At 39.0% G+C, this 25,656-nt stretch overlaps 1 long non-coding RNA gene across 1 annotated transcript in view; it reads right to left on the bottom strand.

Moving 5' to 3' along the window:
* Positions 1 to 994: 994 nt before the first annotated feature.
* LOC143854566 (uncharacterized) overlaps positions 995 to 25,656 on the bottom strand; it is a 43,386-nt gene continuing 18,724 nt past the window's right edge. The window contains exons 2-3 of the long non-coding RNA XR_013237546.1: positions 10,006 to 10,191; positions 995 to 2,159 (exon numbers count right to left, since the gene is read on the bottom strand). This is a non-coding gene — a long non-coding RNA (uncharacterized LOC143854566). The remainder of the gene's footprint in view (positions 2,160 to 10,005; positions 10,192 to 25,656) is intronic.

Raw genomic sequence — 25,656 nt, 5'->3', positions numbered from 1 at the left:
CAAATTAGATACCCTGGGTGTAATGCTTCAAGCAACCTCTTGCTTGACCTAATTATTGTAACAATCTTGAAGCAGTACAATTTTTTAGGATTTTCTCTTGGGAACGTCTGCCTCTATCAAGAAGGACGCTGATATTTTGGATCATGAATTGACGTGAGTTTCTTCTCCCACGGAAAAATGCTTTGGGCGAGGGATTTCTTTTTCCTCGAATTGATTTGGGATTGGGGTCTCTTACAACACACCATCGTGGGCTTTAATTCCACTCGTTGGAATCAATAAATAAGGACGTCTCTCTCTCACTCACCAATCAAGAAGAGGACGTCTGTTTAAGGGACGATCCACCCACATCAAAAAAAATTCCAAATTAGATACCCTGGGTGTAATGCTTCAAGCAACCTCTTGCTTGACCTAATTATTGTAACATCTCTCTCTCCAAATAACCCCTAAAAAACTCATTAGGGTATCAAACCACTCAGATGCTATTCGTCCTCCTCAACGGACACAAGCAAAGGAAAAATGAATCGGCCTTCATGTCAGATCAGATGTAAGGACTAAAGTCACCACTATTAATCAAATATGAACAATCAACTTCTCTTAAAAGCCATCTACTTAACAAATTAGTTGAATCTTTTTTGTGTTGATTCCTCATGGATCCCAGTCAGTTCTGGTAATTCTTAAAGCATTTTTGGCACATATTCGTGGAACGGGGTTAACTGAAAATCCTCCTTAATTGGCGGTTCTTCTCGCTTTTTTTTGTCTCTAGTGTCCATGACTATAAGATTAGAAACCCCAGTGCAATGAAAAAATTGTTTTAAATATCATTAATGCTAAGGGAAGCCTACTAGATAGGGATTCTTATTAACCATAATTAAAAGTATAATTTGCTATATTTAAAAATTGCTAGCTGAGCAGATTGATAGCCAATAGGAACCCAAGTAGGTTCAAGGGGCTCTATATGTATAGAGGAATGCTAGCAACAAGCGGTTATAAGCCGCTTGTTGCTAGCATTCCTCTCTATATATATATATATATATAACCGCTTAGCAATCAAAGCATTGGCGGGTTCTTTTCAGGGACGATTATTGCCAAAGTATGAGACGAACTGTCGCCCTAGTTACTGAAATGAACCGATGGAACCCGGGTTCAAACTTGAATACCACGTATTGGCGTTTGCTCACAATAGGGAGGAGAAGACCTTGGACATGAAGCCGTCAGAAGCTCCTCAGAGTGTCATTACTCGTTGGAGGACATGAAGCCGTCAGAAGCTCCTCAGAGTGTCATTACTCGTTGGAAAGTCTTCAGGTATTCCAATGGGTCCGCCTCCCTGTCGTTGAAGGTGAAACGCGACAAATCGAACGTTAAATCGACTGGGTCCATCATGACTTCCGGTGGAAACGGTGATATGGCTTCCTTTTCCCATTCTTCCAGGAGCTCATTATTATACGGGCCATTAGTCTCTCGTCGAACCTCTCAGATCTAGCACTCATGATTGGCGATTTGTTCAGTGGTCACAATCGCGATGGGAGCCGAATTCATCGCTCCTCGGGTTGTGAACGTTGCATGCACTGTGGTAGTTCATAGTTTGGCCCTCAGTGAATCCAGCTATTGCGGTTTACTCGTATTTCGGCGGCAATTTATTGGGCCGTCAATGACATTTTTGTAGGGCCCGGAGCTAGTTGTTGAAATCTACGCCACATGCTCTTGTTGTCTTCGTCATCTGGTGTGGCGATCCTCCTAGGAGGCGTCACTTTCTTCTCGGTCGGCATGATCTATGTTCACTTTAGGGTTGGCCGGACGGTGTCCCTCGCGGGCTGGCGTTGGCAGCTTGGACAAGTGGCGATGGAGGGTAGTCGCCGGAGGAGCTTCGTTACTTGGCGAGGTCAGATTGTTGAGCATGTCATTGTTGTGTGGGTTCGGGTGGTTAGACTCTGGTGACTCTTCCATATGGGGTAGTTGCCCCACATCTGGCAATGGGAGGCGGACGTTATTAGTAGAGCTGCAGTTAGTCTGGCTTCTTGTTACCATTCTATTTTCCTGCTGGGTGACGGGATTCTTCATGGCCGTGGAATGAAAGGGGGTCCCACAGATGGTGCCAATCTGATGCCACAGATTTCCGTCGCTGTGATAGCACTGTTGGTAGAGCCTCACCGCGTATAGACCTGCACTCACAGAGAAAGCGTTAGAGGTCCCGAAGGCCACTCCGATGCTCAAGTAAAAAACATGCACCATAGGATAAAACCAGCAAGGGGTAAAATGATCAGAGCTAACTAACTGTGACTTAGAATATTTTACCAGATGGGTGTAGGGTGGTTGTTCATGGTGGTGTTTGCCGGAGAAGGGTGTTGGCCTTCCTTGGAGAAGAGGTTAGAGACTTCAGTCCCTATGCTTGAGCGAGGAGTGTTCCTTTTTTAGGGAGACCTACTCCCTGGCCTGGTGTATGTTCTACGTGTCTTCTTGAGACTGGACGAAAGGTGATCACGACGATCTGCCGTGTATTGGTGGGCATGCTTATGTAGTCTGGGCCTCAACGGTTGTCGGAACATGGCAGGCAAGATTGTGGGAGGTGGCCTACAGGGGAGTTGGAGGTGAGGCTATGTGGGCCGTTTGTCGGGGTAGTGACACGTGTCATGATCTTGGAGGGATGTGCCGATTTTACCCCTAATAGTGTGTGTGTGTGTGAGAGAGAGAGAGAGAGAGAGAGAGATATGACTGTACCGTGATGTACTGGTTGAGCTGTAAAAAGGGGTGAATTCATCTTTATAGGGGGTGAATTTATCACTGCTCTTTTCTTTTTCTTTATCCTCTGTTGTAATCACAAATAACCTCATATAAGAGCCTAAAAATATGGGTATCACTTTCAAGTTGAAGAGGGGATTTGCTAGCGTCTATGGCAGAAGGCATTTCGCAAATAGCCTATTGCATGTGAGAGCAGCCACCTCGTTAATGAAGACAAAATCTGCTGAAAAATGAGCCTGTGTGGCTGCTCTCACATGCAACAGCCCATCCGCGAAATGCCTTGTACGATGGATGCTAGCAAATCCCGTTAAAGGGTTTTAATTGTCATTATAAAGTGAATGGAACATTAAGTTGTTAATGGACACAAATGAAAATCTCCTTCTTTTAAGGAGAAAAGGATAGAAGATAAGGACAAATTAAGGTTTGTTAAGTCACATAAGTGCCAAAATCAGGTGTAGTGTTCCATCACTGATAAGGGCTATTAATTAAGGGTCCTCTAAGGGGCCTAGGTTAAAATGATTTGAAAAATCTAATTAAGTTTCATTTTGTTTTATATGGCCAAATTATTCGAACAAGAGGTACACTCTAAAGTACGACAATCCAACCTTCATAGACTCTAAAACTTGGAATATGGCTTCGTCATTTATGAAATAGTCTCTATATTGGATGTTCTTTGTTGATTTTTTTTTCCAACGAGACTCTCAACATGAGTTCTAACCTAATAAGGTATGATTATAGTCATTAGAAGAGATCAAAGTTTGTAATCTCTTCACGAGAAAAACAATGTCATTTTAATAATTTTAAATAAAAATCTAGGTTAGAAGTCCAAATTCGCTCATTCTAAAATATAAGTTAACCAAACATATAAACTCATTATATAAGTTTTTACACTGTGTTCGTATGTACATATATTTATTTTTTTAAACAATAGAGTCAGGTCCATATGAATCGATGATACATACTATTCATTTGTTGGACCCAAGCCTAAATCGGTTGTGCCCCAAAAATCATCTCCATAGGATGATCTTAACCCTTCAATCTATATAGGAGAACAGCACATTATAGAAACCTTTATAAAACGGAGGCTTAGGAACATTATGCCGAGATGATTTTTGGGGCACAACCTATTTACGATGGGCCTAAGTAAATACTTAGAGTTATTATCAAATAATGTGTGTTACAGTATAATATGCTTACATCCTTGCGAACAACATATAAAAACACCTCACTATAAAATTATAAAGGGAGATGATTTTTTCGCCACTGTAGGATAATGCGCCCCCTTTTAACGTGAATTGTGTGCAGATTTTAATGTTTCTTGATGTCAAATCACGTTAAAAGGGGGCACATTATCCTGGGGATGGGGGTGAAAAAAGGTGAAAAAATCATCGCCCAATTATAAAACATAAAACAACTGAAGTTACCGTGTAGCCATGTTGGACCGAGATCGATCAAAAAATGTGAAGCCTATCAATAGATAAAACTTCTAGTAGGATTTCTCATTGATCGGACCATTCCGAATTGTCTAATAAATAGATTGTCTTCTGCCAATCTTACAAGTAGGAATTAGGATCGTTTGATCAGTAGAGTCCTTATATCAGAGCCGACCAGAGTGGACCCATGAGCAAATAGACAATATGAATGTAGAGGTCTTGGTACACAATATAAATGTGGTGAAGCCATTTCAAGTCCTGGGGTCTATTTGGTTGGTAAGAAAGCGATCGGAACTGGGAAGAAAGAAGACATTTTCTAGGTTTTCACGATTATCCTTTGTTTGGTTTTATAGAGGCCTTTCAAAGGTGAACAATTTTTTATCTAGAAAGGAAAACACCCATTTTTTGTCTCGACGTTTTTATCTTCAAACCTCACACGCATATTCTTCTTTTCACATGGAAAGATCTTCTTTTCACATGGAAAGAAACGTACATCCAAGCATCTGGGTCCAATGGTTTTTGGTAATTAGAATATTACTTGTTACGATGTATGTGAGTCCCACTGGTTTTTTTATCATTGGACCCTCTATCCTAGCATCACTAGTAGATTATTAATTATGGGAAAATCATATCTAGATTCAGATTATGACCGATGGGAGAGCCCAACAATGAGAAAGTGCCACATGTGCAAAAATATTTACATTTTGCATATTTTCTTAGGGAAGTGATAAATCAGCCCCTTTCGATCACTTGGGTGTTACGTGCATGTTAGTGGTGTTAGCTGTGTGAAGTTACTAAGAGTGCTATGTAATGTGGGTAGTGGTGTGTGGTTATTTAGTAGTGGTGTTGATGTCATGTGAGTAGTGGTAGTCGGTTAGGGTGCTTTTGTTAATACTGGTTGCATTATCCACGTGCCAAGTGGAATATATTTGTATTTAAAATGTTATCATTTAATGGAAGGGAAGAAGAGAAATTTTACAGCACAAAGGAAACTTTGTCCTTGGAGAGTCATGGTTCCTCTCGAATCGAGCCATTAGGAGGTCCGGTTGTGTCGAATCAACCTCTCTCCCCCTCTTTTTCTATTTTTCGTTTGTTTACTGGTGTTACAACCAATTAGGCACGTAACAAGTGGTATTAGAGCAGTCGATCTTGCGTGATGGCTGGAGCTTCTGAGTTTTGGGAATCCATATGTGAAGATCTGTAGGAGATTAAAGCACTGGCTTTGAAAATGATGGAAGAACAGTGAATATTTACGAAAAACTTGAACAAAATCAGTATGGAGATCAAGGAAATACGCAGAGACGGAGGAATGATGGAGCTTGAAGATTTTAATGTTCGGACAAAGAAAAAAGCGACAATTGATGGTTATGAAAAATCATATTTCTTCTCAACTTTGCTCACAACAGATTTTCAAAGTGAGATTCAAGAGTTTATGATGATTATTTACGAAGAACATGAAGGTTAGATGAATATTATTATGTTCAACAAAATTGTGTCCCATAGGATTTGGGAACCAGGAGGAATAATGTATTTTCTCCAACAAATCAACCTTGAGGACAACGTTGTTTCTAAGGGGGGAGGAATGTTATGTACATGTTAGTGGTGTTACCTGTGTGTGTAGTTACTAGCATGGTTTTAAATTTCGACCGGATTTCAGTGGAGACCGACACCGAAACTACAAAAAACAGAAACGGTCATTTATTTTGGCCGAAATTTCGATCGAAATTTTGTTTTTTCAGAAATTTCACACAAAATACCAGTTTTTTTATTTATTATTTTAAAATCATACCAAAATTTCGACCGAAATTTAATATTGAATAAAATACCATTTCCTTTGTGGTACCGGATTTCGACCGAAATTTCAAAATTTCAGGGTCCGAAACTGGTACCGAAACCGAAATTTTAAACCTTGGTTACTAAGAGTGCTATGTAATGTGGGTAGTGGTGTGTGGTTATTAAGTAGTGGTGTTGATGTCATGTGAGTAGTGGTAGTCGGTTAGGGTGGTTTTGTTAGTAGTGGTTGCATTATACATGTGCCAAGTGGTATATATTTGTATTTAAAATGTTATCATCTAATGAAAGTGAAGAAGAGAAATTTGACAGCACAAAGAAAACTTTGTTCTTGGAGAGTCATGGTTCCTCTCGAATCAATCCATTAGGAGGTCTGGTTGCCTCGAATCAACCTATCTTCCCCTCTTTTTCTATTTTTCGTTTGTTTGCTTGTGTTATGGTCAATTAGGCACGTAACAAGTGGTATCAGAAGAACATGAAGGTTTGATGTACATTATTATGTTCAACAAAATTGTGTCCCATAGGATTTGGAACCTGATGATGCCGAAATCCGCTCTACACGATCTAGTGGTGATAGAGTTGACCCTGTAAATAACTCACACTTACAGGGACGTGTTAGCAAACTTATAATTATTGCTAAGAATGATTTCTTAAGTCGAAAATTGGAATCACAGGTAAATTGAAAAGAAGGAGATTAGATTCAGAAGCGTTACCAACGAATATGAATGGGGAAGGATTGTGACTGAACTTGGTTGTTGCAAAGCTGCCTACGTACCCCTTCTTTGAGGATCAAGTCTAACGTAGTTCCATTAAGAATACAAGGGTCTCCTTTTATAGAGAATAGAGTCATTGATGATTAGAATCTTACTATTTTAGGAGTCTTACCTAATTGGTCGACTTCCCCGTGAGATAAGTTGATATCTATTTTTAACAGATATCTTACTTCCCTGAACGAGTAAGTTACTATTAATAGGACTCCCTTAGGTGGAAAGTTGCCGCCTGATAGTACATTACCTTTTTGGGGGACGGTTTCCCAACTAGAGACGCTGCTATTATAAGGAGAGGATAATACTTCATTATCCTTCTTCGTAAAATCAATGAGTCGGTTTCTAATTATTCAAAAATGCCACATGTCGATCATCGACGGATGGTGTCGATTTTATACTTAACATAATGCCCCCCACTTCCTTGCGCCATCTTTGGGTCGAGGAAGTAGTTTGAAGTTCTTCCATTATGTATGGGACTCGCTCGGTACTGATGAGTGTATGAACTCATTTTTGTAGTGATCAATCTGATCTCTAACATTTGGTTTTTAAAAGATGAGACCGAGTCTCCTAAGTACAGACTATTTTAATTTTCTCATTCCTCGTTGGATATCATGGGAAACTGTAAAATCACTCCTGATAGTTGAAACGACGTTTTAATCATTATGACGCGACGGGGAAGGACTCCTTCATAATGAGTGTTATTTTAGGGCAAACGGATTTTTGCCACGTGTCAAGAAGGTGGGAATAAGCCCAAAGGGCGCTTAATTGCCTTTTTACCTCCTTCCAACTCTATTTATAGAGAGTTTCTTCTCTTATTTTTATTCATCACATCTTTTCGATAGTGACTTACTCCTCTCTTTTTCCCATCTTTCCTTCTACTTTCTTTCCTTGTGTGGGACCCAATCCCGCGAGAGGGGCGTGACCCGCCTCTCTTAATCTCTCGTACCTACGCGAGCGGCGTGTGCTTTTCATTATTGATATAAATCATCTTTTTCGTGAACTTGGGATCACAAAAGAAATCTGAATTTCACGCAAAAGAGTACGATCAGAGCCGCCACCTAGGTAAGGGACCTAGGACCCATAAGTGACACTGCAATGATCTGCGATCCTAGAAATCTAGATTCGTTATCTGATTACGAAAATGGAAGGTATGGCGGATTACCACCATATGCACCATTCTTGCCCGATAATCCGGTCTTCAATTTCAAAGATTAACTCATTTAATTTTTTTTAAAAGGCTCATTTAAACTCTCTTGATGTGCAAAATACGGTACATATATCCTAGATGATCTAATTTCAATGTGGTTCCTAGATGCATCTTTTAATTCTCTTGATTTAGTTTGGTTCAATCTATATGAGAGTTCTCCTAAAATCTAATTTTCGGAAAATCCTAAGTGTTTTAATCAATTTAATTTAGGGTTTAAGCAATGATCAAGAAATAAATAAAACAAACCTAAAACCCTACTGGAGTGTGTGTAGGGTTGGCTTGAGCTTGGAATGCCATCCAAGCATCCAAGTTGCCTACGTACCCAAGCCTCACTGGGATCAAAGTCGATGTAGTTCGGTGGCCTAAACTAGGCTATATGCCTAACTCATCTAAGACACTGATTTAGACTGGACAGATTGTTTCAATAGTTTTAGAGAGATTATTTAATTCAAGTTGATTACATTTTATTATCTTAAGACTCCATCTAAGATGCTATATGATCCTATTTAAGTGTAAGATGCTCCTTAGACTAATGCAGATAGGCCATACATCCTAGGTTAACTAGGCATGTCCTATAGGGGAAAAGAGGTTAACTAATGAATGTTAATCTATGGCTCAGTTGTTATCAATAGCAACCGACCGTGATGAGGCTAACTGGACTCCTAACTCTAGAACTCTTAAGACCTAAAACTCAACGGAACGTAAGTATTCCTAAAGGGGGCTCTAAAGGCTCCTAGGAGGTGGGACTCTGATCTAACGGTTCCAAAATTGATTTGAGTTTGGGTTTCTCCAACCCAAGATATTAAGTTAGTGATTTTCATCTTTTAAAGGGTTCTTATCACCTATAAATCAAGATATTCTAAGGCTCTATGGGTGAATTGACCTAGATTAGGGTTTTGACCAATTAAGCAAGTTATGAAGATTTTTAGTGAGTTTTAATAATTTTTATTTAAAAAATATAAGTATTATGATTTTTCTAGAAAGTTGTGATGTTATGATTTTTTTCATGATTTTACAAGTTTAAGTGATTTTTATAATTTTAAGCAATTTATTGGAGTTATAAAGAAACTGATAGGAGAAATCATCAAATTCTATCCAAATTACCACTAGAACATGTTAATAGTAATAGAAAATCACAGTGAAAATTTCACACATTATTTCTAAAATTTACTATTTTTAATATATCTATTTATGTTCTGTCCGATTCAAATAAAAATCACAAAAAATACCAAAACATGCACAAAAAATCCAAACAATTCATAATATGATACTACTGGGCTAATTCATCTTACTATAGAATTTTGGCTTTCAAGAAGTCTACTTGGTGATATCTCCTTCATACATGTGAAAATAAGTGATTTTCATTAAACAAATCCAGTAAAAATAATAAATAAACTCAAAATCCTTTGAAAACTTTTGTATGAACTTCAAATATTTAAAGGCTACTGAGAATAAAATTTCGTCCAATTTTGAATTGTTTTGACACATAAACGAAGTTTTATTCGTCAAATATCCTTTTTCTAGGTATTTTTTGAAAGAATTTTAAAATTATCAAGATAAACGAACTCCACTGAAATTTTTAGATTTATTGTGTTCTTTTAATCCAATTGAAACTCAAAAATATAACTTTAGAAGAAAACCTTCGTTTTGAAATAGTTGCTTTAAAAATCGACTCAAAGACCACTTGAAATCCGAATTCGTTGAACATCCTATTTTCCTTATGTAAAACGTTTTTTTCTTCCACCGAGCTTGGATTTTCAATGTTCTTTTGATTTAATTAAAACTCAAAAAATATATCCTTGCGGAAAACCTTTGATTTTAAACTAGTCCCTTTGAAAATCGACTCAAAATCCAATTAAAACGTAATTCATTGAACTTGTTATTTTCTTCATGTAAAACGATTTTTCTTCCACTAAAATCAATAATAACATGAATTGGCCCATCATTAATCATATTATAATTATGCAAAATGAAATCCCATGAATTTTCTACAAGAAACATAAAAGAACAAGAAAGGAATACTCCTAAACATGTTACTAGTTTTTAACCAAAAAAAGTTTAGAGCACTAACCTTTGATCACAAATCCAAAGTCTATAGGGCTTGTAATCCGAGATATACACTTTGTCAAGATCTTTGATATGCAAAAAGAAAACCCAAAGTTGCCGAAGAGAAGAGCCGCTTCGAATAACAATTGAAAGAAGATGAAGGAGAGTTGTGCTTTCTCCACTTGAATTTAAAGGAATATGATGAATTTCTCTACACAAACAAAAATGAAATTTTTTTACGGGAGGATGGGCTAGAAGAATTTTCAAGAGAGCTTCAAAGGTTGATTTGATCTCTTTTTGTAGAGAAAGCCAGGCAAAAACAGGTATAGCAATTTCCCATGTGAGAGTTATCATTCTTGTTTTATTTCTAATTCTCTCTACTAGCTTGCTTTTCCCTCTTGTTTCTTAATTGTTTGTGTTTCTAAATTCATCATAAGAAGCTATCTTAATTTTCAAGACATTCTATTTTGTATAAAAGAAGGCTTCTCATGACTTTTCTAGAAACTTCTTCATAAGAAAGCATATTTTCCAAAGATTCTTTTGGAGATTTCCGTCTAAAAAGCACTGCCCAACTTTAAAGCCTGTTTTGACCTATTTAGTGTAAGAATCATAAAAATTTGTAAACTACAAAGTTTTACCCCTTTGAAAGATCTTTGCAACGCATATTTACACTTTAAATTTGGCCAATTGGTAAAAGAGTTATGACCATTTTAGTGGGCTAGAATTTCCGTCCAATGGCACTACCTGATTTTAAAGCTCATTTTTGACTTGTTTCATGGAAGAATCACCAACAATTGTAAACTAGAAAATTATAGCCCTTCTCGATATGTTTCCAACAAGTACAAGTTCGAATTTTTTGGACATGTAATGAAAAGCTTATGGCAATTTTAGTGATCTTATCATATTAGCCATTTTCTCTTTCTCATCTTTTATTTTTATCAACAAAATCTATTCAATATAGGCGAAGCCCATCATGTGGGGACCACATGTGGGTCGACCCACACTTGTGACCGAACCACACATGTGGTTCCCACATGGGTTTAGCCCATGGGTTTTTGCATTGCGGGCCTTTTTTAGTGTATTATTGTAGACACCCCATTTTGACCTACCTCAAATTCCCCAAATCGAATTAATTCCCGAGACCGAATAAAATTCTGATTCCTAAATATCCCGAAACACGAGTCTTAAAGCCAACATCAGAATCTCCCAGAAGCCAAGTTTCAAATTCCGATATCCGCAAAGAACCAAGCCCCAAGTGCAAAGAAACCCAGATGATAACTTACCCATTGTGCCCATTCTTGGGTACAAAATTCCCAAGAGGTTGCTGATGTTCCCAGGAGGCCTCTGCAAATTTTTAGAAAAGCTGGGCAAAAAATTGCCAAAAAGGATGAGCCGAGCTTGTGCCGTTACCAAAGCTAGGTTGAGCTAATATCAGTTGCAAGAAAAATGGGTGTGAATTTAAACTTCAAAGGTGTGCCTATACCAACCCATGTGCATTGAAACCAAGATTCAAATGACATTCCCCTTCTACCCAGACCACCCTTTTAAACTAAAAGAGTAGCCATAATGCACTAGATAGGAGGCTGTACCAGTAAGAAAGGGGGGGTCGGAAATATCATTTTATTTTCTTAAAACAGCACCAATTTAGGGTTCGAAGGGGAGGGTATTTTCGGATTTTTTTTTACACAGTAGGGAGAAGAGGGGTAGAGAAACCCTAGTGATAAAAAGAGGGGTTGCTCTTCATTTTGGGGAGGGGGGTTGCAAAGAAGGAGGAGGAGAGGTTCTTCACGTGGGTTTCTCCCAACAGGGGAGCCGGATAGAGGCAGCCACCAAGAGGAGAGAGAGAGAGAGAGAGAGAGAGAGAGAGAGAAAATGGAGCCGCCATCTTCCACCATCTCCGGCCCCCACTCTCCGGCGAATTCCACCCTAGCCGACCATCATCCTCTTCGCCAACCACCACCTCTTCGCCAACCACCACCTCTAGCCATTCTCCCCTCTCCTCCACCACCGACCATCTTCTTTTTCCCTAAATCCTAGCTACGCTCCTCCACCATCACCTTCGCCCTTGCCAAATCTTCAAAACCACTCCCACCTTCTCCGACCAACTCCTCCCCACCCAGATTTTATCCCCCTCTAATCCAAACCCTCTCCATACCGCCAGCCACCACCACCCTCAACTTTCCCTGTTTCACCCCTTTTCCCTTTTCTAACCTCCATCTCTAGCAAACCCACATCAAAACCGCCAATAGATCTTCCATTTTACCTCTCAAACCCATTTCACACCCATATTCAGATCCCATCTCACTTATGGCCACCTCCCATCTCCCAACAATCACCAAATCTCTCTCTTCCCCCTACTGTCCGAAAATCATTGGTATCCCTACCCCGATTCGGACCCAAAGCCATTAATTCCGGCAATCGCTATTGATTCCTGCGATTTCTCCTGGATCTGATCATCGTCATCTTTACAGGCACAAGCTCCGGTCATTATTCTACTCGGACAGATTCAGGTAACCCTCTTTCCCTTTCATTTTTAATCATGATTAGATCATAGATCAAGGTAATGAGGTAATAACGGTTTTTGTGTGTTGGTTGCTAATGGTTTTCTAAGAGATTAAGACTCCCCTTCTCTGCTCCTTGTGAAAAATGGTATCATAGTGTTCTGTCTTCATGATCGCCTTATGTGACCGGGAAAACAGGATAAGCTTGGTGTCAAGGAAATTACCTTGTCGTTTCCTCTCTTTTTATTGTTTTTTATCGCCAGGCTGTTTCCAGATTGTAAGAGCATTTGATGGCTCTGTGTATAGTAAAAGAGAAGGTAAGTTGATACCATTGTGAAAATATTGTTGTGAGGGTGCCATCTCCATGAGACATTCATTGAAAACTGATATCCCCACAAACATGTTTTGTTTATAGAGAACCCTCTTTAGTAGATTGATTGTTGACCATATACTCATCTGCGATTTTAACTGAACATGTTTTAACCACTTCACTTCTAATGTCTATGGTGCGATTTTTCTAAAACTCTATTAAGGTTTTCTATGGAACATGTGAGATCAAATCATTCAAGAAAGCAAGCTAAGTTCCATTGCTTTGTTATAGCATTCGGGGATCCAAATTCTCCTGGGGTTGTTTGGTCCTTCCTTTAGGGTCAGTTTCACTTTTGATTTTTCCAAGTTCAATGTTTGAACCGACAACCAATTCAGGATAGTGATTGTTGCTTTGATTTAATGGTGATGCCCAAAAATGTACCTGTGGGTTGATGTAGCTCTTGCTCCTGCAAGCTTTATATTCTTTTGTATATCAGATGACTTTGTTTTCGATATAGGTGTTGAAACCATCTCTAATGTTTTGTTGGGCATTTGATCTTCACGATAGTGATGTCATGAGCAAATGGAAATTCAGCTCAATGTCCTATGTTTCTCGTTTTCTTTGGTGCTATTCTTCTTGTGATGCTTAAGGTTGGAGTCCACCCTAAATTGGACAGCATGGTCTAATACTAGGGTTCTGATTTCTAGAGCTTCTCCATGGCTGCGGTATTTTCATTGACATTCGGGAATGCTATCGGCGTTTGCTCTTTCCATTGATTTTCGGAAGCCTTCCTTCGGGCCTAGGCGATGACGGAATGTTTCTTGAGCCAACCCCTTGCCCTTCCTATCATTTTCCCTCATCTCAGGGTCTTCACAGGGTTTGAGGGGTTTCCTGTCTTTTCGGGACCGTTCTTTTCGCGTTCCTCGAGATCCTATTCGAGTTTCGGGATTCCAACGATTTTGGGAATACTTCTCTCGGGTTTAGGCGACGACGGACGGAAACCTCCTGAGCCAAAACCCCTTTTTCAATCAAAAGGGATAAAAAAAAGCACATGAAAATCGAATAGTAAAAATCCAAAAACAACAAAAATCGTCAAAAACATCAAAAGCTTTTTTCGAAAAGCTGTTTCGAACTACGTTGGCTTGATCCCTTTTCACAGGGTACGTAGGTAGCTTGGGTCCACCCAAGTTCAGTCAAACCTTTTTAATAAATATTTTCAAACATTTCAAAACAAAAACAAAAATGGGCAATGATGATGATCGCCAGATCACTCGGAGTTCCCTTTTCATTCCATTTCCGATTTCGATCGCGGTTTTTCGGTTTTCATCGGTTTTCCGACGCTTTATCGGGTTTTGGGACGGGCAATGACGTAGCGTGGTCCCTTCACAGGGATTGTCCTCGCTGAGCCCAACGATAGGTCATGACGATCGCGAGACTTGTCCGATCTTCAGCAGATTAGGATCGCTGGGCTTGATTCCTTTTGAATCGCCCTCTGAACCTATCGTGTGTTCCGTTTTTCTTTTCCTGGCAGTTTTTGGTTCTCGCATCCCGTTGATTTTCTGATTTCTTTCTTTTCTTGCACCTTTTAACTTGCTGTGTGCTTATCTGAGATTTCTTATGCATTCTAGTTTGTTTGTTCTTCTAGTGTGCGATCGATTGTCATTTTCTTAGTCTTATCTCTTGCATAGGCTCGCATGCTAGTGTATTTATTTTACTGCTTTGATTGCTTAGCTATAGCGTCTATCCATTCGTCTTATCTTGATTATCTGTCTAGATATAGATCTTTACTGCTTTCCTTATCTTATTATATCTATCATTGTCTGTTTAGTTATAGCTCTGCATGTGGTTGTTTATTGCTTTCTTAGATGTGATGAGTTAGGATTTGTTTGTTTTCTTTGCTCATCCCCGGGTCATGCATGCTTAGATATACGTTTTCTCGGGGATGATTGTTCCCATTTCTCATGATTTTAGCCCAAAACTCTTCAAAGTTAATTAAAAATGGCATAAGAGACCAAGTGCTTGTACTTGGGCGAATTAGGGGTGCTCTTCGGATCTTCCTCATTCGTCACCAGGCACGGACCTTTTGTATCTCTGGTTATCCATTGCAACAGAGTATTTCATGGGATCTAGGGCCCATTTCCTTGGATGGCGACTCTGAGTTATTTTAGGTGCGTCTTGGTTTCGAGGCGTTTGTCTCCTGATCAAGAGGTATCTCATACATATACATTCGCCACCCATGCTGTGAGTGGCATCATGTTTCGAGAGTTCCTTGGTAGAGCTCTCCTTCACATCGTGGAGGTCTCAGAGGATTGACTGGGGGATCTCGCGTCCCTCGCTCACCGTCCTCTCGAGATGGGGGTCCACAATTATGTATCAGGCCAACTCTTTTGAATTTTGTAATGATGGGCCCACACTATGTAATGCACATGGTGGGTCCTACACAAATGGCCAAACCTCTCTCATCCCTTGAGAAAAAAATTATTTTTGCCCATGTAAGCCCAATTCATCCATCTCACATCAAAAGTGACCAAAATACTCTCGAACCAGAATATCCTTAAAGGATGAAGTTAAAAATGGCAATTAGGTAAGGAAGATTTCAAAAATAGAAAGTATTAAAGTTCACTTGAAACGAAGGACAACATCAACCACGATCATTCGGGCTACCCTGAAAATACCCAAAATACCCCTAGGACACAAAATTTCCAAAAGAGATAGAAACCTTAAGAAATTCTAAAAATAACAAGTTTCCACACTCGATTGGAAACACAAGATATCATCATCTGGAGACTAATGGAACCCCCTAGAGACATACGAGATTTGTGAACCAACATTAAAACACTTAAAATGAGACGAAATTCACCATAAAATGCAAGAATGCCTAACCTAATACAGATGACTGACTTGGTATTTAACAGACCAATTAAACATTTTGCTTTTTAAAGCGTAGCAAAATAGAGGTGTCTACAGATGCCCCTCTTTGGTAGAGATGACGTAGTCATCGAATGCCAAAGCAAAAGTGACAACACCATTTTGCGAAACTTTATTTAGTAAAGGACTTCCTATGCAACTTAAATGCAGATACATGCTAAACACTTCCTAATGCAAGACCTTAGACAAAGTCTTAGAATTAAAATGTTATCAAAAAATCATTTACTCAAATCACCATGCCTTGGTATTTCAGAATAATGAAAAACTAGATCAAATCTGAGTACCAAAACTATGCATCCCAGAACGAAAGATAATTATGATGCGGCGCCGTTTTCAAACCGGCAATGAGGGAATTAGGGATTCATTTTGAACTGATTTGCAGAAAATGAGACACTGTTTTCGAACTGGCTCAGAAAAAGGGGATGCCATTTTTTAACGGGCCCAAAGGGAATGAGACACCGTTCTCAAACGGGATCAACGGAACGAGACACCATATTCATATGGGCTCAAAGAATAAAATACTATTCTCGAATAGATTCGGAAAAAATGAGACACCGTTCTCAAACGGGCTCAAAGAAATGAGACACCATATTCATATGGGCTCCAAGAGGATAAGAGACCATTCTCAAACGGACTCGAAAAAATGAGACACCGTTCTCAAACGGGCTCAAAGAAATGAGACACCATATTCATATGGGCTCAAAGAGGATAAGAGATTATTCTCAAATGGGCTTGAAAAACTGAGAAACCGTTCTCAAACGGGCTCAAAGAAATGAGACACCATATTCATATTGGCTCAAAGAGGATAAGAGACCATTCTCAAATAGACTCGGAAAAATGAGACACCGTTCTCAAACGGGCTCAAAGAAATGAGACACCATATTCATATGGGCTCAAAGAGGATAGGAGACCATTCTCAAATGGACTCGGAAAAACGAGACACCGTTCTCAAACGGGCTCAAACAAATGAGACACCATATTCATATGGGCTCAAATAGGATAAGAGATCATTCTCAAATGGAATCGGAAAAATGAGACACCGTTCTCAAACGGGCTCAAAGAAATGAGACACCATATTCATATGGGCTCAAAGAGGATAAGAGACCATTCTCAGGAGGGAATGAGACAACATATTAGTATGGGCTCAAAAGAGAATAAGAGACCATTTTCGAATGGACTCAAAGAGAATGAGACACCATATTCGTATGGGCTCAAAGAAAAATTAAACACCATTTTCGAATGGGCCTAGAATGAGAGACCGTTCTCGATCGGACTCGGGAAAAATGAGACTGAGGATGACATTTTAAAAACTGGAGGACTCGATAACTGAGAAATTGGAGATTTGATGAGAAATTGTAAAACTGAAAAAGTAGAGAATGTAGGGACTGGAGAATTGGATAGCTAGCTGATAGGGCAATGGATACTCGCGGAGCAGAAAAGTAGAGAACGAGATAATTGAAAATTGAAGAATTGGTTCGCTGGGAATTGTAGAGCTTGATTACAAGAAAACTGGAGAGCCAAAAATTGATAATTAGTGAACCGGGGATTAGATTGGATTGACATTTTGATTGATTGCTCCAAGATTGGAAATTGATCACTGAATGTTGGAAACAGGAGAACTGGAATCCTGATCTAAACACTGGGAACCAGGAATCTAGAACAAGGACATACTGAATACTAGAACTGGAGTACTGGAATACTGGATTATCGGACACTGGAACTGGGTACTGGAATTGGAGTGTCGAAATACTAGGAGCAGGAATACAAGGACTGGAGTACTGGAAAATGGAATACTGGAATATTGGAGATTGGGATACTAGAGGGCTGGAACTAAAATACTAGAATACCAGAATACTAGATATCGTAACTGAAATACTGGATACTGGAACTGAAAAGTGGGATTTTTCCCTTGACAGGTGTTCAGACAAACATTTCTTGATCAAGATAGTATTCAATGAACTGGAAGGAAATTCTAAATTTTAATAGTTCATCTTTCTAAGGAACTGGCTCAACCACCATCACATCCAAGGCTCTTCCAAGCTTTTAGGTGCCTTTCTAGGGCATGGTCTTCTTATAGAAACTGCAGTTTCCGATGTTTCTACTTCGGAATGCTTCTGAGTTGATCTTCTTTAAAACGAAGCTCTTTGACTAGATTCTCGAGATCTTTCCTTCAGGATTAACTTGGCCCTGGTAACGACACCGGGCCTCTTTCACCGAGGCAGTTGCATCATTTGGACACAAGGACAGCGATTGACTCTTCTTAAAGAGGAAATTTGGGTAAAGACATTATTCAAAGGATTGAGGAACTCTGAAAGAGTAAACTTAGAATAACAAAGATTGACTGACTATACTGACAAATATAGTGATGCCTCTGGCTTAGTTAATATTTTGTTTGGTAAGTCTATCATTTCAAAGAATAGTTTCTTAATTAATAAACACAGGACTTTTTCTTTAAAACAGGTAAGGCCTCGAGGATTTGATTACCACTCCTTGGATTGCTTGTTTCAATGCCCCCAGTTTCTAGGATGATACTTAAACTCGCTTGAACTTCTTTTCGATCTTCAGTTTTGATACCGGTTGTAGCCTTCTTATAATGATTCTCTTACTGTGACCAAGTCACCTCTTCAGGATATTTAACTTGACGAACCATATTAGCCTTAACTTTTGCCTGAGTCGACCTTTCGGGTTTTCAACTCAGTAGGCTATCCCCTTAGCTTCTGCCTAAGCCGCCCTTAGCTTCTGCCTAAGCCGCCCTTTCGGGTTTTTAACTTAGCAGGGGAATTATCTTAAATTTTGCATAGACCACCCTTTCAGGTTTTTAGTCTAGCTGATCTTCAAACTCCATTCTTTTCTTTATTTCTTCTTCTTTTTTTTGTTTTGGGACCTAGATCCTTGATTCTGAACACCGGAAGGACTTTATAGATAAGATGGGGCTTTTCAAAGGAAAAGGCTTAAGGTTTTGTAAAGATTTCAACAGAACCTGTAAACAGGTTGCCTACGTATCCCAGTGTAGGAATTAGGTCACATGTAGTTCAGGGCAGATGCCCCTAGTTTGAAGGTAAATTGAGTTTTTTTTTTTTTTCATTCTTAATTGACTCTCCTTTCTTTTTCTTTCTTTCGGTTGACTTCTTTTTCTCTGATTGATTGACTCTCTTTTTTTCTTTTTGGAATGATTGAAGTTTTCCTTTTGAAGCGACCGAACTCGGTTTGACAGAGCTGCCTATATACCCCAGTGTAGGGATCATGTCTCGCGTAGTTTGGGGCGGATGCCCCTAGTTTGATGGATTTTCAAAGGAATTTTATTCAGGCTCAAAGGGTTTGCAAACGTGTATTCTTTTTAACACTAGGTTAAGAATTTGGGATTTGGTCGGCCAAAGGAGGCCTTCCAATTTTCAGGTTTGGAATTGATCTTGGTTGATAAATTATCTTTATTATTATTTTTATTTTTTCCACAGAGTTGGACGGCATTTTCAAATAAGAGATAATGGGTCTTCTTCTTTCAAGATTCTGATATGTACTTTGTTATTGAGAGTACAAATTGGTCTTTAATATCCTTGAATGTGATATTTGAACTTGAACTTTATTCTGAAGATTATGCTTGACAACTCTTGAACTTGTCTTGAATTTGTCCACTTCACATTATCACATGATGAATTTGGGAACCAAGGGCGACTGGAGACATAAAAGTTGTTTCCAATCCATGCCCCTTGTATAGTATATGTTGCTCACTTCCTTCATTCTTTTGAGCTTTCTATCTAAGTCTTGCCTCTGGTATTCGTTGTAGCGCTTCTAGATATTCCTCTTATCCTCAAAATTGGTTTATTAATTCTTCGCACTCTTTTGGAAGCTAATGTATTTCTAATTGACATTTATTGAATTAAAGTCATTAATGCCAATGTTTATCATTTCAATTTCTCCCTTAAAAGGTTGAGGTCGGCGCTCCTCCTCTTGTTTAAGCATTTGGTATAACTCAAGTGAGGTTTCGTCGATCTCTTCCTCATTTGAGGAGGGAGTCTTATTTTATTATTATTAAGATCATAAGCATATTTGAGAAACAAACATATATGAGCTATTTGGACTGAGATTTTATTTAAAAAAAATCTATAACATCGAATGACCAATCCTGAACATGGTTATGATTCACAACTTTCAAACAGAAAAGAAAAGCAAAAGATAACTTGCCTGGACTAGGCATCGACTTTGAACTGTAAGACCTAACTTAATAACTGGACTGACCATAATGACTGACTCAATATAAAATAGTAAATGACTAAAACTTTAACTTCAACTGCTGCAACTATTTGGCTTTGGAGGCTCTGCGAAGGCTTCCTCATAATTGATACTTTCAACTTCTGATTCTTTTCATTGCAACTAGACCTGTGCCTTTGAACCCTGGGTTGTCTAAGCATTGAGATTTTCCGGCGGCGGTACTGCATGGGTCGGCAGAGGGTTATTGACGGTATTGGGCCTCTGCTGGAATGGTAACAATTTATCATCAATTAGTTTTTGGATCTTAAATTTTATGGCAATGCAATCATCAGTAAGGTGGCCAGGGCCTCTATGGTATTCACAATGTTCATTTGCTCTCCAGCTTCTTGGTAAGGGATTAGGAGGATCCTTAATGGGAGGTAGGTTAATACGACCTGATGCTAGACATTCTTTTAACAGTTCGGATGCTGGAAGAGGGAGATGAGTGAATGCTCTCATAGGCTTTTGTTGGGGTGCAGCCACGGGTTGGTTATAATCCATGATAATGGGGTTTCGAGATTTTGGAGGTTGAGGGTTGGAATGGGAAATGTTATTAATTTCGGCTAGTGGAGACTTCTTGAATTCTCTGGTATTCGGGTTACTACGGTTAAACACCCCTTGAGCCATAGCTTCCTCAATTTGTGTGCCCGCTACGATGAAGTGTTTGAAATCCGGATAATATTGGAGAGACATGTGATACTGGAGCTGAGGGGAAATATTCTTCATGATTATCTGACTTGTTCTTCCTCAGAAGGGCGCTCCATCATTTGCGCCGCTACCCTTCTCCATCTTTTCATAAAAGTTAAGAAAGACTCATTCGCGTCTTGTTTGGTTCTCGCCAGATCCTTTCTGTTGATCTACGTGCCATCATCATACTTGAATTGTTTTATGAATTGATCGCCAATATCTTTCCATGTCCTATAATGAGTTTTGTTTAGGATCATGAACCACCTCCTAGCAATCTTGGTTAGAGAAACAGGGAACAATTGAGCCATTTGCTTCTGAGATAGACATTGAGGCTGACACATGATAGTAAATATTTGCAAATGTGTGATCGGACAACCAACGCCATCATATTTGTCAAAGTCTGGCATTTGAAAGTTGGCTGGGAGACGGATTTCAGGAAACAACTTGAGATCACTCAGATTGAAGCCTCCATGTTCTTGGAGCTGGATATCTTGAATATTCTTAGTAAGACTGTCTAGTTTCTCGATGACCATTTTATTAACCATTATCTGAGAAGATTTATGGTTATCCTCGCTATATTGTTCTCTCTCAAAGTTTTCTTCGGTCTTATCAGGGATAGAGACGAACACAGGCTGGGTAGATGCTGCTGAAGTAGCTACATGGTGCATGGGCCCTTTATCCTTAGAAGGTGATGACCCAAACTTCTCAAAAAGTTGGGCTTTGATGACTCGGTTTTCTTCTTTGATCTCTTGCAATTGTTTGAGAACTAAGGCCAAAGTATCGGCAACGGTGGCAGGTAGAGGATTATCTGAGTTTTCTGCCATTGGTGAGGAGGGAAAAGAAGGAGAAGATGCTGGGGTGTTATCACAGAGGGTGGCGGAGAAACAGGTCTCCTCTCCAACAGCGAAGAAATTCGAACACAAGGAGTGGTAGGCTTATCTATGGTGACAACTTCCTGTCATAGAAACAATGAACACGAGGTATAAGCTTGACATTCAAGGAGTATTTCTTCTCAATGACTGAAAAAACGATTATGGACTAAGCACGGAATGAGAGATGATAGAATGAATCCTAAATGACTGAAATATGATAATGATGACACGATTATGCAGGGAATGCCCCTAGTTTAAGGACTATCAGAATGAACTCTGAAGGGCTTAACAGATGATCTTAAAAAGGGTCACCCTTAGAGTAAGAAGGGACTGTCCCTAAACTAGAGATGCTATGATCCTAAGAGAAAGATGATCTAGGCTAAATGACCGAGGATGAAAACCCTATGAAATAGCTTAGAGAGATCTTAAGCTATAGGACGCATGACCTATAATGAGAGATAAATAAGTACCAAGTGACGCAGAGAATGAGACTTAAACAAAGACTCACAAAATGAAGACCAAATGGATGACAATGAAGGTAACCATTTATGAGAAAGACTATATACCTTAAGAAATTGATTTTCCTAGCCTAAGCTAATGATAAAGATTGGACAAATTGGGATTACCTAAGACTAAGAATGATGGAATGTAATGATTGAGAATGATAGAACTAAATGAGGGAGGGAATTTACATAATCGGAGAATTATGAAATTGAATGAGCATGAATTTGTTAGATTTAAAAATGATGGGATCAAGAAGTAATGAGGAAGGATATGGATATGGCTAGACCATTAGGAGAGAGATCACAATTTATGATCAAATAATTTTGGCGAGATTGCGCATGATTGATTTTAGGGATATATCAAGGAGAGACAAGCCTATGAGATCTTGGGAAAGATGAGATATATATCCTAATCTCAAAGGGAAAGTTTTATTTTCTCTTTTTACATTTTATCTGGTGTTACCTGAAGGCATCAAATCCTAGTCCTAATCTAGCGGAGTGGAGAAATGATCTCGACTCATGACTTTGTTTGTGTACCTAAAATCGATCGCAGCCATTGGAAGATGGATTACGGCCTAATCTAGATACAAATGGGTAGGATATCCTAATCTAGGATCACACATGTGATGCACTTCGTACTATATGCAAGTGTGGGGTAATCTAGGGGTAAGGCCAAGATTTTCCTTAGCGCGAATCCGCGTTCGATATACTCTACCGGTGTCCGGATAGTAGTACGTGAATCAAATGATCCGTTTACGCACCATAAAGGTACTGAGCTAAGGGTGGAATGTTTCTCTAACACAGAAGCACTAGGTCATGACCTCTCAGTCCACCATGCTAGATAACACTCCATGTTCCTAAATAGGACGTGTGTGCATATGAAATGCAAGGGTTTGAATGAAGTAATGATAGTGTGTGCAAACAAGTTTTTGAAATTTATGATGCCTTATCTATCTATAGCAAAACAAACATAGAATATTTAGTTTTGATGAGAATTTTAAATTAAATTCAAATGAGTTATCCTTTGAAATTTTAATGAAGTTAGGTGGTCCCCGGCAAAGTCACCAATCTGTGGGACCTAATCCCGCGAGAGGGGTGCGACCCGCCTCTCTTGGTCTCGTATCCACGCGAGCAGCGTGTGCTTTTTATTATTGATATAAATCATATTTTTCGTGAACTTGGGATCAAAAAAGAAATCCAAATTTCACGCTGTAGACACCCCATTTTGACCGGACCCAAGTTCGCTATGCTTGGGCGAAATCCCGTTCAATCATTTCCGCCATGTTTCACACTTTTCCGTTAAGTGTTGAGAGAGATTATTCCCAAGAATCCGAACAAGAGAGAATTTGGATCCGATTGATGGGCCCGTCTTGAGCATTTGTTTAGATTTGGATCAAACAGGGTGGCCCGCACATTGTTTTAGTGAAAAATGAGTTTTGAACCTACTTCGATCCAACACCTAAAGATGATCATCAAGAGAACGGTCAAGATCTCAGAGAAGTCGTTTTAACAACCAATTTTGTTTCGATCATCAGGTTGAGTTACTCGGATCAGCCCATTGAAATGATTTAGGAGGACACAACCTACTTAGGTAGGGGACCCATCAATTGGATGGTCTGGATCGTCATAGAGGAATGATTTAAGGGGGCACAACCAATTTACATTGCGACCCACCATTTGAACGGTCAAGATCATCAATTGTCGCCCATCAAATGGACGGTTCGGATCATCAAATGGGAATGATTTAAAAATGGGGTAACATATTCACATTTTGATCTATTGGATGGTTTGGATCAGCCCATAGGATTGATTAGTGGAGCACAAATTAAATCACATCGCAGCCCACTATTTGAACGGTCAAGATCATCAATTGTCGCCCATCAAATGGACGGTTCGGATCATCAAATAGGAGTGATTTAAAAATGGGGTAACATATTCACATTTTGATCTATTGGATGGCTTGGATCAGCCCATAGGATTGATTAGCGGAGCACAAATTAAATCACATTGTCGCCCATCAAATGAACGGTTCCGATCATACTTTGGAGTGGGGCATATGATTTTATGCACAATTGGGAATTTGGTCACATATGGGACCCATTTGGGTTATCTTTTACCTACTCAAAAGAACTTTAAAAAACATGCATGGGGCCACACACATGTCAAAATTCAATGTCCACAATGGTGGCCACCTACCATGGAATATGTCCACAATGGTGGCCACCTACCATGGAATAAGTCCACAATGGTGGCCACCACCCTCCCATTCCTTTGCTATAAATGGTTCAATGAGGGTGAGTAAGAGGGAAGAACTCATTTCTCTTCTATCATGTGTTCTAACAAAGTTGCTATGAGGGGTTGAAAAGAAAAAAAAAGAAAAGAAACAAGAAAAGAAGAAAAAGAAACAAAAAAGAAGCAAAAAGAGAAAGAAAGCGGAAGCGATCGCACGGAGGCGGAATTTTCGAGTTTTTCGGCTCTCGGATTCGGCGAGGATTTCGATCACAGGTAGGTACACCGTTCTCGGAATTGTTTAGAATTATTTGGTATATTTTCGGATTTTTGTATGATTTTTAACGAAGAAAACTAAAAGATATACTAAACAGATTCCAAAAATAATGAAATTTCGTGGGAAAATAATATGATAATGATACATTCTACCATGAATTTGTGAGCATTTTTGGATTTTGTTTGGTATATTATTTTACGCATTCTTTGAAAATTATCAGATTTTGGGAGAATTGTTACTGATGTCAAATCACAGATTCAATTCTCCAAATTTTTACAGTAGTCTTAAATTCTATACTTCTTGCTTCTGTAAAAGTTTCAAGTGATTTTGATCTTGTTTCATATGAGCTGTAGTCTTAATTCATAATCTGGTTTGACATTTGAAAAATCCGAAACTGATAGTAAATAGTTTTCTAAATTCATGAAAATCTCACAGCATGCTATTTTCACTTATATCTTACTACTGTAGAAATTTCATGGAATTTAGATTTCTATTTCTAGTAGTTTCTGTGTTATTTTTGCAATCTGGTCAATTAATTTTTAAATCCAAATTAAATATGAGTTTAATGTAATAATCTATAAAAATATTCCAGTAAGTTACATCTCATCATATCTTGTTGCTGGAGAAGTTTCAACTCATTTTGAGTTCGTTTGCAACAACTTCACTTGTAAAATCACTCATATGATTAAAATTGATAAAATTCATTGAAAATCCGAAATTAATTGAAAATCATCTTAAAATCTCTAAAGGACCTTAAATTCTGTCACATCTTAATTCCTTAAGAAGGTCTGCTTTGCCTCATTTGTAGAATCCTCTCTGAGGTTGCACCTCAATTTGTGCCTCTGTTAATTAGAGACCAATTTGGTCAATTAGTTGTCTTAGCCTTGCTTCCCCCTTGCAAGGGCAATGATAAGGTTACTTGGAGCCCATCTTTGTGTTTGTTTGGGAGACCCGCCCGGTCTCATTCTCTCGTTAGTCCTCTTTGTGCGCCGTTTGGTTTTGGGAGAACACCATACTCGGCTTGGCTTCATACCCCTACCCTTATGGGTATTGGGTTGCACATTTGTTGCACCCTAGGGCTAGGTAGCTGTCCGGCCCGGCTGGGTGTTTTACCTCTGCCA

Source organism: Tasmannia lanceolata, unplaced genomic scaffold, assembly GCF_043159265.1.
Source record: "Tasmannia lanceolata isolate RefF3 unplaced genomic scaffold, GAP_Taslan_0.1 ptg000020l, whole genome shotgun sequence".
Taxonomy (NCBI): Eukaryota; Viridiplantae; Streptophyta; class Magnoliopsida; order Canellales; family Winteraceae; genus Tasmannia; species Tasmannia lanceolata.
Note: the sequence above shows the minus strand (reverse complement) of the source record. Positions and strands in the feature narration are given on the sequence as shown.